General features: G+C 40.4%; 2 protein-coding genes across 4 annotated transcripts in view; one reads left to right on the plus strand and one right to left on the minus strand.

Moving 5' to 3' along the window:
- The window catches only part of CTNNA3 (catenin alpha 3), a 516687-nt gene that overhangs the window by 283688 nt on the left and 216969 nt on the right, over positions 1 to 16030 (plus strand). The gene's annotated exons all lie outside the window — the stretch shown is intronic.
- The window catches only part of LRRTM3 (leucine rich repeat transmembrane neuronal 3), a 112913-nt gene that overhangs the window by 34013 nt on the left and 62870 nt on the right, over positions 1 to 16030 (minus strand). The window lies entirely within an intron of this gene.

Here is a 16030-nt window from a genome sequence, read left to right on the forward strand (position 1 = left end):
CTACAATAAAGAATAGGATATTGGTTTTGGAGATTAAAAAGACAATACCTGAAAATAATATTTAGAATATAGAATAATAGGGTTGGAAGTGACCTTGGAGGTAGCCTAATCCCCTGCAGGTGATCCTATATCATTTTGGACAAATGGCTGTCCAGTCTCTTCTTCAAAACCTCTAGTGATAAAGCACCCACAATTTCTGGAAGCTAGCCATACCCCTGATTAATTGTTACCACTCTCAGGAAATTTCTCCTGAGGTTGGATCTCTCTTTGATAAGTTTCCATCTGTTACTTCTTGTCTTTCCCTCAGGTGTTTTGGAGAATAGGTTGTCCCCTTTTTTTTCTGTGGCAGCCCTTCAAATATTGGAAAACTGCTATCATGTTAGCCCTAGTCGTCCTCTTTGTTAGGCTAGCCCAGGGGTAGGCAACCTTGGCTCTTTTATGACTCGTGGACTTCAACTCCCAGAATTCCTGAGCCAGCCATACTGAGGGGAAAGGGAGAGGTTTCCAAGCTGAGCCATGCTGGCTCAGGAATTCTGGGAGGAAGTCTCAGGAAGTCCACGAGTCATAAAAGAGCCAAGGTTGCCTACCCCTGGGCTAGACATAACCAGTTCCTGCAATCGTTCATCTTATGTTTTAGCCTCTAGCCCAGTGATTCTCAACCTTTCTAATGCTGTGACCCCATAATACAGTTCCCCATGTTGTGGTGACCCCCAAGTGGGTGTGGCCACCAATAAGAGGGAGTAGGACAGCTAGGGAAAGGGGAAAAAAATGGCGGACAGCATGGTTTGGTGACCCCCGTGAAATGGTCATTCGACCCCAAATGGGGTCCCGACCCACAGGTTGAGAACCACTGCTCTAGCCTTTGTTGCTCTTCTCTGCACTCTTTCTAGCACTATTCCTGCACTCTACAATTTTGGTCACCATGATACAAAAAAGATATTGAGGCTTTCTAGAGTCTCAATATCTTTTTTGTATCGTGGTGACTAAAACTGGATGCAGTATTCCAAGTGTGGTTTTACCAAAGCAGTATATAGCAGGGCTAATGCTTCACGTGATCTTGATATTATTCCTCTGTTGATGCAGCCCAGAACTAAATTGACTTTTTGGGCAGCCGCAGCATACTGCTGGTTTATACTTAAGTGGTTGTCCCCTAGGACTTCTAGATCCCTTTCATAGTTACTGCTGTTGAGGAAGGTACCACCTATTCTATATCTTCTATATCTTTCTTGCTTAAGTGTAAAACCTTACATTTCTCACCACTGAATTGCATTTTGTTGGCTAGCGTTCAAGGGTTCAAGTCTGCCGACATCCTTCTGTATCTTGAGCCTGTCATCTGGAATGTTGGCTATTCTTGCCAGCTTAGTGTTGTCTGCAAATTTGATGAGTTCCCCTTCTATCCCTTCATTTAAATCATTTATGAAGATGTTGTAAAGTTCTGGGCCTAAGACAGAATTTTGGGGCACCTCACTACATGCTTCCGTCCATGTAAAAGTAGTTCCATTGAGGACTACACATTGAGTGTGGTTGGTAACCAGTTACTAATCTATCTGGTGGTGACGCTGTCTATCCCACATTTTTCTACCTTGCTAAGAAGTAGGTTGTGGTTTGCTTTATCAAACACCTTTCTGAAGTCCAAGTTTATGTCCATAGCATTTCACTGCTTCACTAATTTAGTTTATTTTGTAAAGGAATGTAATATGATTTGTTTGGCATGACAAAGTCATGTTTCTAGTAATAGCTTTGCTTGTTGCTAGGTGTTCACATATCTGTTGCTTGATTATCTTTTCCAGGGACTTCCTAGGTATTGATATTGGGCTGATCAGTCTGTAGTTTCCTGGATCCATTTTTCTCTTTTTTGAAGATAGGAACTAAGTCAGATTTTTTTTCTTCTCCTCTGGTAGTTTCCTGGTGCTCCAGGATCTTTAAAAGATAGGGGTCAGTGGTTCTGAGAAAAATGGTTATTTTTGAATGTGTGTTTTGAATCCATTCATATTGGGTTGACTTTATGAATAATGGTTTTGAAGAGAACAGCTTCCTGTTCAGCCTTTGTATCTTTATTTTGCCTGGATTTAAACTCAATTTATGAAGCCTCTACTAGCTCTTTATCAAACTTGATCAGTGTTTACTAGAATCATCTCCTTTGTTGGAATTAAACTGGCAAGGAGCAATAGTGCTGGATATTATCAGGATATTGATACTCCTCTCCATAGTTCTCACTCACTTTTAATGGTCTAGCAAACCAGGTTCAGCGCAATGGGCTAAAGTCCTTTTCCCACCAACTGTCATTGAGCTGCTTGATATTGTCTCAGTGATGCCTTAAAATGTGCTATAACTCACTTGTAAAAAATAGTCTAGATTTCAAGTATCAAAATGAATCTGTTCTATTTCCCAGAATTGCCATCTGGACCCATTTTGTTTTATTTTTTCAGTTACGTATATTTATATTTTGGTGATGTCTGCCTGCCTGCCTGCCTGCCTGCCTGCCTATCTATCTATCTTTCTATCTATCTACCTACTTATCTATCTATCTATCTATCTATCTATCTATCTATCTATCTATCTATCTATCTATCTATCTATCTATCATCTATCCATCTCAGATTTTAAATTTTTTACTGATATACAAATACCGTACTTTCCGGCGTATAAGACGACTTTCGAAAGTGTTGAAATCGGTGCTGAAGTCGGGGGTCGTCTTATACGCCGAGTTGTCTTATATGCTGGAAATAATGGTAGTTTCCAGCGTATAAGATGACTTTCTAGGCATGCGACTCGGTGCCGAAGTCGGGGGTCGTCTTATACGCCGGGTCGCCTTATACGCTGGAAAATACGGTACATACAAAAAGTAGTGTATGCTAACTGAACTATACATTTCTTGTTATATTAGTAGCCCTAGCAGCATTTTATAGATAATTATTATTCATAATAAATAATTTAGAATGATAGTATTTCTCAAAATAATATGAACCTGGAGTGTATATGTATATGTGCTGTACTGATTTAAAATAATGTCACATTTTAAAATGAGAATTTGAAAATTCAAGAGAAGTCTGACACATGTTACTATTTAAAACTCCGATAAATGAGAAATAGGAATGTATTATGCCATTTTTACCAAAACGAAGTACTGACACTAGTGAGGAAGACCAAAATGTTTTTTTAAAAATTAATCTTTTAAGGAATTAGAATAATGAGATTAAATTATGTCACAGCTGAGTTTCCTTTTTAAAAAAATTCCTGAAATTCATTGCAGAATGAATAAACCAGATGGGATGGGATGGGTGAGCAGGCCTTGCCCCATACTCAAAGGGTTCAGAATGCATATTTTCTGTAGATTGCTAGTAGCAGACTGGGAAGAAGCTGGCTGTTGTGTGGAATACAAAGGGAATAACCAGCATGGAGAACAAAGAAAGGGGGAAGGCAAGTCACTTTGAGGACTGCCATAAATAGGAGAACAATAATCAAGAAAAAAATTGCCTAGAGTCATTTGAAGTAGTGAGATAAAAGTGCTATAACTCACTAGCTTCCTGGTTTAATAAATATAATAGCCATAGAAGCAGTCAGCATGGGAATTGTTACAGTATATAATTTGGAACGGTCAAATTGCTTTCTACACATAATATCATTAATTCTTACTTAAATCTTCTATGATAGGACCGTGTATTGGCCATAGAGGCATTTGAGGTTTGCCCCCCTAAAGTACAATCCCTTCAGTTGAATAATAATAATAATATATAGGCAAGATATTGTTATGGAGTTTGGCTTGGACAAATTGCCACACTTACTATCAAACAAGGAAAAGTAGTGAAAACTGAAGGAATCAAGATGCCCCACGAAAATAACATTAAGAGTCTGGATGAGAAAGATTACTACAAATACTTGGGTATCCTTCAAGCTGACAACATCAAGCACATTGAAGTCAAGAAAAAGATTACAGGTGAATACATCAAGAGAGTGAAGAAGATCTTAAAGTCCAAACTCAATGGAGGAAATACCATAAAGGCAATCAACACCTGGGCAATTCCAGTCATTAGGTACACAGCTGGAATAGTGGACTAGACTCAAGCAGAACTAAAAGCAATGGATAGGAAGACCAGAAAAATAATGACAATGAATCATGCCCTTCATCCACACAATGACATTGACAGATTTTATCTACCAAGGCAAATAGGTGGGCGTGGAATGCTACAAGTACATCAGATGGTTGAAGAAGAAAAAATGGCTTTGGAAGAATATCTGAAGAACAATGATGAAGATGCACTGAAATTAGTATATCAGGAAGGCTTACTAACTACTGGAGAGACCAAACTGGCCTACAAGAAAGACCAAATGAAGAACAGAATAGAGGCATGGGAAGACAAAGCACTACATGGCCAATACATTAAAAAAATAGCTGGGAAAGCAGATAATAACAAGACCTGGCAATGGCTAAGAGCAGGAAAATTGAAGAAAGAGACCGAGGGACTAATTCTGGCTGCACAAGACCAAGCCTTAAGGACAAATGCATATAAAGTCAAAATTGAGAAGACAGCAACAGACAGTAAGTGCCGCCTATGCAAAGAAGCTGAAGAAACAGTGGACCACGGTAAGCTGTTGCAATTGCACAGACTGACTACAAGCAGCGGCATGACAAAGTAGCAACAATGGTGCATTGGAAGATCTGCAAAAAATATCATTTGCCTGTAAGCAAAAACTGGTGGGATCATAAAATAGAGAAAGTCATAGAAAATGATAAAATTAAACTGCTCTGGGACTTCAGAATTCAAACAGACAAGCACCTGCAACATAACATCCCAGACTTAACAATTGTCGATAAGAAAGACAAAAAAGTCTGGATAGTGGATGTGGCAGTGCCTGGAGCCAGCAGAATAGAGTTAGTCTATTGCAAAAGGCTGCCTTACTAGGAACTGCTTCCACCCTGCGACGATATCTGTAATACCATCAAACATCCACATCTACCTATCCCAGGTCCTGGGTAAGGACTCAATAGGTAGACAAAATGCCAAATCCAGTCTGAACATCTGGCTGAATGTGCGATGATCCATAATAATAATAATAATAGTAAAATTGAAAGGGACCTTGGAGGTCATTTAGTCCAACCCCCTGCTCAGGCAGGAAACCCTACACCATTTCAGACAAGTGGCTGTCCAGTCTCTTCTTAAAAACTTCCAGTGTTGTTGCATTCACTGCTTCTGGAGGCAGGTTGTTCCACTGGTTAATTGTTCTGTCAGGAAGTTTCTCAGTTCTAAGTTGCTTCTCTCCTTGATTAGTTTCCATCCGTTGCTTCTTGTCCTGCCTTTAGGTGCTTTGAAGAATAGCTTGACTCCCTCTTTTTTGTGGCAGCCCCTGAGATATTGGAACACTGCTATCATGTCCCCCCTAGTCCTTCTCTTTGTTAAACTAGACATACCCAATTCCAGCAGCTGTTCCTTATATGCTTTAGCCTCCAGTCCCCTAATCATCTTTGTTGCTCTTCTCTGTACTCTTTCTAGAGTCTCAACATCTTTTTACATTGTGGTGACCAAAACTGGATGCAGTATTCCAAATGTGGCCTTACCAAGGCATTGTAAAGTGGTATTAATACTTCATGTGATCTTGATTCTATCCCTCTGTTAATTCAGCCCAGCACTGTGTTGGCAGTTGCAGCACACTGCTGGCTCATATTTAAGTGATTGTCCACTAGGACTCCGAGGTCCCTCTCACAGTTACTACTGTTGAGCAAGGTACCCCATATACTATACCTGTACATTTGGTTTTTCCTTAAAAGCATCTTAAAACTGCTGAGGAACTCATCATTCTATAACAGGGGTCTTCAAACTCGGCCCTTTTATGAGTTGTGGACTTCAACTCCCAGAATTCCTCAGCCAGGCAGGCTGGCTGAGGAATTCTGGGAGTTGAAGTCCTCAAGCCATAAAAGGGCCAAGTTTGAAGACCCCTGTTCTATAACATGTTTTAAAGTGAGAGTATCCAACCTTAGCAACTTTAAACCCTGTAACTTCAGCTCCCAGAATGGCGGATTGCGGAATTCTTGGAGTTAAAGTCTGCAGGTCTTAAAGGTTGGACATCCTTTGTTCTAAAGCAACTTTTCACCCTCCAAATGTGTTCTGGCAAGAATCTCCACATACCCTGATCAGCCTTGCCCAGATGAGCAAAAAGCTGGGGCTTCAAGGAAAGGTGGAAGGTCATTGCTTCCTGAATGTCACTCAGAGAAAGGAAGGCCTGTTTCACTTTACATATTTGCCAAAGGCTTATTGGTGCAGGGAAACTAGAAAATGTGCACTTCTTTTAGGGCAGTGGTTCTCAACCTATGGGTCGCGACCCCATTTGGGGTCGATCGACCATTTCACGGGGGTCACCAAGCAAGGCTGTCCGCCATTTTTTCCCCTTTTCCGGTGGGTGCCTTACCTCCCTTGGGCTGGGCCAGCTGGTGGCCCAGCCGGTGGTTGGCCTGCTCCATCTCTGCCGCTTGCCAGCTACGCCTCGGCCGGCGCAGGGGGCGGCACCACGCATGCGCGGCGCTCCCGGGCAAGGAAAGTCCTCGACTTATGACCTGTTGGGTAATCCTTGATTTATGACCAGTTTAGTCCTCGACTTATGACTGGTTTAGTTCTCGACTTATGACCGGTTGGGGGTCGCGGCATTAAAAAGGTTGAGAACCACTGTTTTAGGGAAACCAGATTATCAGCATATTCTCACTTGGGTTAGTATCTCCAGAAGAAGACTTCAAAGCATTCAGCCTCACTTCACAGGGATGGCAGTACTGCAGCTGAAAATGATAAGAGATCCAGAAGTATAATGTCCTCTTTTAAAAAGTGGTAATTGCAACACTCTCTTGTCTAAGGTGACCAACTGTCCTCCTTTAGGGAGGACAGTCCTCCTTTTGTAAGTTCTGTCCTCCCTCGAAAAGTGTCCTCCTACATGTCCTCCTTTTTGATATTTGAAGACTAATCTGCAGGGCTTTTTTTTCCCCTCATAGCACGCTCAGAACGGCGTTCCGGCACCTTTTTTTGATGGTTTTTTTCCCAACTTTTGCATGAGCTGTGCTACTTCCCCTATTGGCTTTCGAAAGCCAATAGGAATTGCTGCTGAGCACGCCAAAACACCAGGCTGGCAAACTTTGCACATGCAAGTTGTCTGTATTATTGTTGCAATGAATAAAATGTTTCTTTTATTTACGATATTTTTTCTTCAATTTATTTGTGTCCTCCTTTTCATTGTAAAAAAGTTGGTCACCTTACTCTTGTCAGGTCTCTTTTCCACCTGTGCCTGTTTGTGTTTCAAGGGCATATAAGCCTACAGTTCAGCCAGGTGTCTCACTGCCTACAGATCTACTTACCATGACAGCAAGGAATCCCACTGAGGGTGGTACTGATTGTAATTCAGGATGCTGCTGCCTTCTGCGTTAGCCCCTCTGGGACTGCCAGTGGGAGGCAACTTTGATCTTGCTCTGTATTACAGCATGACATCTTCTGACTTTGACTAAACTCCTTCTCTGTAGGCGATCTTCCCTTGATACTGAAGTGCAGGATCTATTTTATCACACACACACACAGACACACACACCCTTGTTCAGAGCATACATGCAATATAAATGATGCATTCTTTGGATTTTCAGCAGTGAATATATTTTATCTGATTTTCTACTTAGTTCAGGTTATCGTAGCATCTTGAATTTTGATCCTTGTCTTCTCAGCATTTCTCAAGGTGACTGCGGATACCTGGTTCCTCTAGGCCAGGGATCTTCAAACTTGGCCCTTTTATGACTTGTGGACTTCAACTCCCAGAATTCCTCTGCTCTAGGCCTGGGAGGAAGGAAGTCTACAGCAGAGGTTCCTAAACATTTTGGTCTCAGGAACCAAATTGTTAAAAATTTGTTAAATTTTAGTATTGTTAAAAATGGCTGAAGACCCCAATCAGCTTTTCTTTATGTAGGATATATCTATTGATATGTCTGTGTTGGAAATTCAAACTGAGAAATTTTAAAATATTCATCTCCTTGACTTTGTGAATCTCCAAAAAGGTATTGGGGACTCCCAGGATCCATTATCTGTGACAACCCAACAGGGCAGGATGGGGAAGAAATTGGAAGTAGGGCATGCTGCAGCATATCTGTGGTCAGTTGTTAGGATGAAAGACTACAGGAATGCTGCAACAGTCATAACTTTGATGACACATCAACATTTTTTGGAGCACTGAGCAGCAGGATTGGGTTTAAAAATAGTTGTAGACTTTCTCCCCACCTGTAACTAAACATGAACTACAATTCTATAGGAAGTCAACTGAGGTTTTAATATGGGTTCCTTTTATTCCAGATGATATCTGGATCCTTTGCTGAGAACCAATTGTTACATTTAGGATGTATTAGCCAGTATAAGAACAGGCAAGTATTTTTTTTAATTTAGTTACAACATATTTTGATTAAGATAGAGATGATCAAAAGTGATTTACCAGTGATTCTACTCAACATATTTTATGGTCCTAAGGAATTTAGGGGTATGTGATTCATTCAGCTTATACTAGTCTGTAAATTCTATGTGGTATAATTCTCATTAGTTTTTCTCCTCTTCTTATTGTAGATATACTACAGTGGTTTCATGATCTTACATGAACTGACTTCTCTGTTCTATCTCACCCTGGTTTGAAAATACATATATTTCTTAGTCAGTATTAGTTAAGTTTCTCCATGGCATCTCAGATCCACTTGTATTGGTAGTATCATCCTTGCAGTCTCAGGAGACATATGTTTATTCTTATTGAAATGATTGGACCCTGATTGCATCGTTGAGAAACTAACTCTAAAGACGACAGGAATGCACCTTTTCTTTTCTTTTTTTTTTTAGTTTTGTGGCTCAGTCTTTATGGATCTCAATTTTCTCCTTCCAAAATAATGAATTTTATTGTCTAGATGCAACAGTGAAATGGAGTGGTGTTCCTTCTGTACAAGTACAGTCCGTCGATCAAATAATTTGTCACACAGTCTGCCAAATGTCTCAGCCCAATTGTTCCTCTATCTTTTGTACTTTATGTCATGTAAAGTTAAAGATATTGTTTTTGTTAAACTCTATTTACATCTACTGCAAACACGGTTCCTTGGTGCAGTTTTCTTTCCAAATTATTTCATGTAACTTTGTCTCACTACTCCTCAGTCCATTGACTATCTTTTGTGTTAAATTCAGATGGCCTTTTGTTTCTTTCTCTTCATTAATAATCTTGATTGGGGATGCTTTCCTGACAAAATGATTAGTCCTGTTTGCTTCAGTATCGATATACAATAAACCGAAGCTCATATCATATTCTACACAGTTGGCTATTCACAATAATCAACAGCAGTGTATGACATCAAATCAGAATAAACAAAAGGGTATGAAGTTGATCTCCCTTTGAGATATGGACTGGCACATACGATGAAATATCATTTGATAAGAATCTGGACAAGTTAGTCACTTGATGTATTGCTCATCCACAGGCAAACAATGAGAGGGAAGTGAGGTGGTTTTGCTCACTGGGGTATCTCTGTTATGGACATTTTTTACTTTCAGAGCGAATCAATAGGGCAGGCTTTTTTGCAGAAAGGCTGGTGTTAGTGCAGAATCCCTTGGGAAAACAGTTCAATGGAAGTAATGGCAGTTATATCTTCCCTCCAATTTCATTATTGATTCAGTCTGTTGCAAAGGCAACTGCCAATTGTGTCATGTTTACCCCAAGGTGATGGCATTACATTTGATTTATTTCACTTGTAGGGCTCTCTCTGATTACCCTGATTTACTCTGATTACTCTTCATATGAAATCTGCTCAAGCTATGCAGGGAGTCATGTGACACCAACTGTCAACTCAATGTATGGCCACATCACAGTTAGAGAAGACCTGGGCTTAAGATTAGGGGATAGTTTTGTGTTGTTCATTTTATTGATTGTACATTTATTGCTCAATGACAGAAATAAAGATTCTGAGTCAGTTAAAGAAGGTTCCCTTTTTGCTGCCAGCCATTTAATACAGATCGAGGACTGGAACTAGAAAAGATTTCAGTAGTTTGCAAGAATCATGTAAGATTAAATATTGTACACTGCAGTGATGGCGAACCTTTTAGAGAACGAATGCCCAAACTGCAACCCAAAACCCACTTATGCATCGTCGGGTGCTGGGTGGGTGTGGCCCATTGGGTGGGCGTGGCTGTGATGGTAACAGCAAACTGGGTGGGACTAAAAAGTTCAATCAGTTCCAACTTTGCGAGATCTTTTTTTTTCCCCGTGAGAAGTTGAAATTGACTGATTGATTGAACCTTTTTTTTTGCACATGACGGTGGAGGCCTAAAGCAAAAAGGTTTTATAAAACCCAGCTGAAGGCCTAGGACTGGGGCGACGGCGTGCTTGCCCACAGAGAGGACTCTGAGTGCCGCCTCTAGTACACGTGCCATAGGTTCACCACCACTTGTACACTGCATCTTTGCATTTGGCAAATTTTTGATCTACTTATGAGTGGCTGGTCCTCCTCCACCTGAGGAACTAATCAACTGGTTAGATTATGTTTGGTTTAAGAATCTAAAAGAGAGCAGATTCTGCATGCTGTATGCCTAGCATGGGGCAGTGAGATTTGTACCAAAGCCTATAAGGTCCAGATTGTTCCAAAAGGGGCAGTGAGTTGGTGCAGATTATCACTCAAAGAAAGATCGCTCCTGCTAAATAATTAATATCTTCTCTTTTATCTTGCTTAATACTGTATAGTTGTAGTATATTTAAGCTACCGTATTTTCCGGTGTATAAGACGACTTTCTAAACCATGCAAATCTTCTCCAAAGTCAGGGGTCGTCTTATATGCTGAGTCGTTTTATACACTGGAAAATACCATATTTTCCAGCGTATAAGACGACTTTCTAACCATGCAAATCTTCTCTAAAGTCAGGGGTCGTCTTATACACCGAGTCGTCTTATATGCCGGAAAATACGGTATTGTGTTTTAAGAGAAGAACAACAAGGGGGGAGGTGTTTTATACATTTGTACATAAGAAAAAAAAAACTATTACAGCCTTTTTCCTTTCTCTGTTAGGAAATTTTATCTAGTTTTCTCCCTCAATAGAAAAATACATAGGAGGAACTTTTATTACAAACTGCTGAGACATTTTGATGGTCAGGCCTAAACAAAACAAAAACACAAGAAAATAAAGCAAAATAAAAATGATGGAGGAAAACCCAGCAGGTTCAGTGTTGCTGTTGCTCAGTTACAGTCCCATGACTACGAAGGAAGCATTTTTTTTTTATTCATTGAAGTCAGCTTCCGCAATACGGCATTTCAACCACTGTACCACCACGGCTCTTACCAACCATAACATTACGTTTACTACCCTAAATTTGTTCCCATTTTACTCAGCAGATTGAGGAAGTGTATCTTAGTGTAATGGAGCCTTTAGATATGGTGTACAAAAAACATTAATGTACTGTTCGGTAGTTGTGAGACTAGGATCCTTATTAAACCAACTAAAACTAATATTTCCGATCAGCTTTCCTGAGTCTATGTGAAATCAACTTTTATAACCAACGTGAAAATGCTCAACTTAAAGTGAAGTCCTTTGAAAAATCCTCCCTGTGCAGTACTTTAATAACTGGATTTGGCATTCATGGATAATATGAACTAAAATGTAGAATGATATATTTTTTATCAAAGATTGTTGTTTGCTGGGGGAAAAAAACCAAATACATTTCAATCAGTCTTATTTTAGATATTTTGGCACTTCAAGTGGTTGACAAAAATAACCCCTTTAAAAACACTCACTCAGAAAGAATAAAATTAACAAAAGTTTTAAGAAATGGATGCTGGGTAACTATATGACATATAGTGTTGAGGAATCAATAAGATTCTCTAGTTCCTGTCTCTCTGCTTTCTTGAATAACATGTCATAGGTTAACAACAAGTCACTGATGATGGGATGATTTGCACAGATGGCTTCTTGTGAAATGTTCTTATATTTGTCTACCACTGTTTTATCAGATACAGTGTTATCCAGCTGGGTTGTTCAAAGCAGCCTGAGAATTTATTAAATCTGACACAAATCCCCTAGTTGAAATAATAACGGCTCAGTTACCCACTGTCCCATGTTTATTGTTTATCAGACACTGAGCTCATAAATTCTCTTCCATCTGGCCCGATTTCAAAAGAACCTTGAATAGACTGTTGATCGACTGTAGGGAACCGTAGCCTCAGTCTATTGCAGTAGTGCAGATTAAACTGAGTTACTGCTGTCTTGTGGTTCTCTCCCTCCCTAGCTGGTAGGTTTCAGAAAATAACAGAAGCTGTTGCTTTATTCCACAGAAATTGTCCAATTTTTTAAAAGAGTACTGAAAAACCACCAGCAATGAATGCAGCAGACAAGTTCTTTTCCTAAAACTCGTTCAAGTCTGTACCCATAACAGCTATGGCTAGTACAGTGAATTTAATTTTCTGGGTGCCCGTAAGACCTTGAATTATAAAGTAACTATAAGAACTTGGATCATACAGCAATCAATACTCAAACATGGAGAGAATAGCATCAATATATTGACTGGAATAAGAATAAGAATCAATCAGTTGGAATAAGAAGCTTCAAGAATTGTGGTTTGGAGACGTGGCTTCATGGAGAATGCCTTCCTTTTTAACTGGGTTCGCATAAGGCAGGGGTGTCAAACTGGTGGTCCGCGAGCCAGATGTGTCACACGCAGGCCACGCCTACCCCGGCTCTGCAAAGGCAAAAAAAACCCTGATACGTCATGATATGTTACATGACGCAATTGAGTTTGACACCCGTGACATAAGGGATCCTTGGTACTCTCTTGCTTGTTTTCTTGCAGGTGTTTCATTACCCAAACTGGGTAACAACATCAGTTCACATAATACAGCAAACAATGAGGCCTCATTTTAAGTTAATGCTAAAAGTTTAATAAAATCTTCAGGTAACTTATACTTAAATTGTAAGCTATTCAGAATCATATGGCGTCAGGAGGCTTCTAAATTTAATAAAAATAATGGCAACAAAATTGTTAGTGTGGAAAAATATATTACTTGTTGAGGCCACTTTACTGCATATTAGAATGCAGGGTAGATAAATCATGTCCCATGATAGAAAACTTTACACTTTGTTGGTTCATCGTGGTTGGCTACAGAGATTCAAAGCATCTCTCTGGCTGTTTCAGATTATTCTATCATCTCGTGGTCGGAAAATATGGGTGATCAGTATAGTACTAAAGTGTTAGCATTTATTAATATTCTAGTATTACTCTTTAATTTAATCTATGTACTGTATATACTGAATATGAGACATGCCAGAAAGAAGAAATTGGAATTAAAATTGCTGAGAGAAATAACAGTGAATCTTATATGCTGATGATATTACTTTAATAGCTGGGGGCAAGGAAGACTTACAGAATCTGTTAAAAGTGAAAGAAGAACGTGCAAAAGCTGTTCAATATTAAACCAAACCAAACCAAATCAAATCAAGCAACCTACCTAAGATTACAACAATAGGCAAATCCAATCCAATCCAAATAGATAAATCAGAAAAGAAAACCAAGTAATAAGATGAACAGACTTCACCTTCTCAGGGACAACATTTCAAAGTGATTATAGCTATCAGACAAAGAAACATCTGCTACTTGGAAGAAAGACTATGACAAATGCAAACAAAATATTGCAGACGCTTCACATTGATATATTGCTAAAGGCCTGATGTTCCCAGATGTAATAGATGTTTGTGAAAGTTGAATTCATCTGAAAGGCTGAATAAAATAAAAAGGATGCTGGAGAACATCCTTGAGAATACTTGGACTGTAAGAAGAATGATAATTCAATACTGGATGACGTAAAAGCATACTGCTCACTGAATGTAAAAATGAAGCCAAAACTTTGGACACATATAGAGAAAGGAAGAAGTATTGGAGAAAATCCTATCTCTGGCCTATGGTTACAAAACCTGGCCTATGGTTACAAAAAATTGAAGGTGACTGAATGACTGAAAAGCACTACAGTAGCTATTTAGATTTCTCTAGGCCAGCTCCTTGCTACTTTAGCAATATGGGAAGAAATTCTCATTTCTATTTTTGAACCTCCATAAGACGAAAGTGTGCTGCAAACTTTTGAATAGAATAGAGCTGGAAGGGACCTTGGAGGTCTTCTAGTCCAGCCCCCTGCTCAAGCAGGAGAACCTGTACCATCTCAGACAGCTGAATGTCCAGTCTCTTCTTGAAAATCTCCAGTAATGGAGTGCCCATGATTTCTGGGAGTAAGCTGTCCCACTGGTTGATTGCCCTCACTGTCAGGAAGTTTCTCCACTAAACTCAGCAACAGTTTCTTTTGAGTAATATGCGACACATTGCGCTTTTAGTTCTTTGGGTCTGCAAATTATTTTATACTCAACATAAGAGCCGTGGTGGCGCAATGGTTAGAATGCAGTACTACAGGCTAACTCTGCTCACATTGCCAAGAGTTTGATTCCTTCGATCCTGACTGTCTCTGAGGTCAGTAAAATGAGGACCCAGGCTGTTGTGGGCACTATGCTTACTCTGTAAACTGCTTAGAGCAGTGATGGCGAACCTTTTAGAGACCGAGTGCCCAAACTGCAACCCAAAACCCACTTATTTATTGCCGGGTGCCAGGTGGGCGTGGCCCACAGAGTGGGCATGGCTGTAGTGGTCATGGCAGATTGGGTGGGTGTGGCCTAGGTGGGCATCAATCACCTCGATGTTGCTCATGGGGAGGGACACATGTGGGGGGTGGGCAGGGTTGGGGGAGATCCAGGGGGTCTCTGTTAGATGGGGTGATAGGCAGAAGGCTTGTCCTGTGGGGTAAGGAGAGGCAGGGCAAGGGTGCCATTGCCATGGTGCAAGGCAAGGGCCAGGGCAGCTGCTGCCTGGCACCATCGGCCCCCGCATACAGAGGCCAGTGAGCGCATGGGGGCCAACAGTGTCCATCAGCAGCCACAGCCTGCCGGCCCTTTGACTCTGGAGCTCCACAGCCCGCTGCCAGCAGTTCAAAGAAGCTGCCTCTGGGATGGATGGCCGGCCAACAGCTGAGGAGGCAATGCAGTGGGTCGTGCCCGGGAAAAGGAGAGCATGCAAGGCCAGGAGGGACGGGATAGGTGGGAGGGAAACCAGCCATACCGGGATGCATCCGGCCACATGGGTCCTCGGCTAGTTAGCAGGCGGCTGGTTGAAGAGGGACAGTTGCCATCTCCGGGGCATGGTGCATGTGCCCACAGAGAGGGCTCTGAGTGCCGCCTCTGGCAGGCGTACCATAGGTTCACCACCACTGGCTTAGAGAATGCTGTAAAACACTGTGAAGTGGTGTCTAAGTGCTATTGTTATTGCTATACAAATGAGACCACCTTTTAGTCCCTGAATTATAGTTGCCATAGTAGCATTTATAACATTGGAATAGAATTCACTCATGTGAAGGAGAAACTCTCAAAGAGAGAAACTCCTACAAAGCTCCTTATGGTTAGAGGAAGAAAGGAAGGCTTCAATTCTGCATAATGTTCCATTCCAACAAAACTGTCCTTCTATAATTGTATTTTATTAGCAATAAAATACTTTCCTTGTGGAATTATTTTAAAAATGAAAAAGAATGCCACATTCACATTAAACAGAAAACTGATGCACATCAAAGGGATTGGCGATTAGAATGAGTTGCTCATTTTATTTTTCTACAGATACATTGGAAATTTTATTCACAGAACTTTCTTATCTCAAGAGCAATACCTTCAGTCACTGGCTGCTATTTGAGTTCTTTTATGTTTACTCCTTTCTTTGGCTGTCTGAAAAATAATAACCTTATATTCCTGGGAAAGAGAAATGCTCAACTGTCTGACATAAAAACAGCTATTTTCATTTACCATGTAATAAATTATCTATTTTTTTTGCTCTTAACCATTCTGTATTGTGCAGCAAAAAGAGCAGGGTGCTCAGAAATATTACACTAATAAGCTTCTTTTTTTTCTTTTACCTTTATTAGATATTCTCACAAATGTAGCTGAGAAAATTGAAGCCAGAGACATCTATGAAAACCTGA

The sequence above is a fragment of the Crotalus tigris genome, unplaced genomic scaffold (genome assembly GCF_016545835.1).
Source record: "Crotalus tigris isolate CLP2741 ecotype Arizona unplaced genomic scaffold, ASM1654583v1 scf7180000024304.1987388, whole genome shotgun sequence".
NCBI lineage: Eukaryota > Metazoa > Chordata > Lepidosauria > Squamata > Viperidae > Crotalus > Crotalus tigris.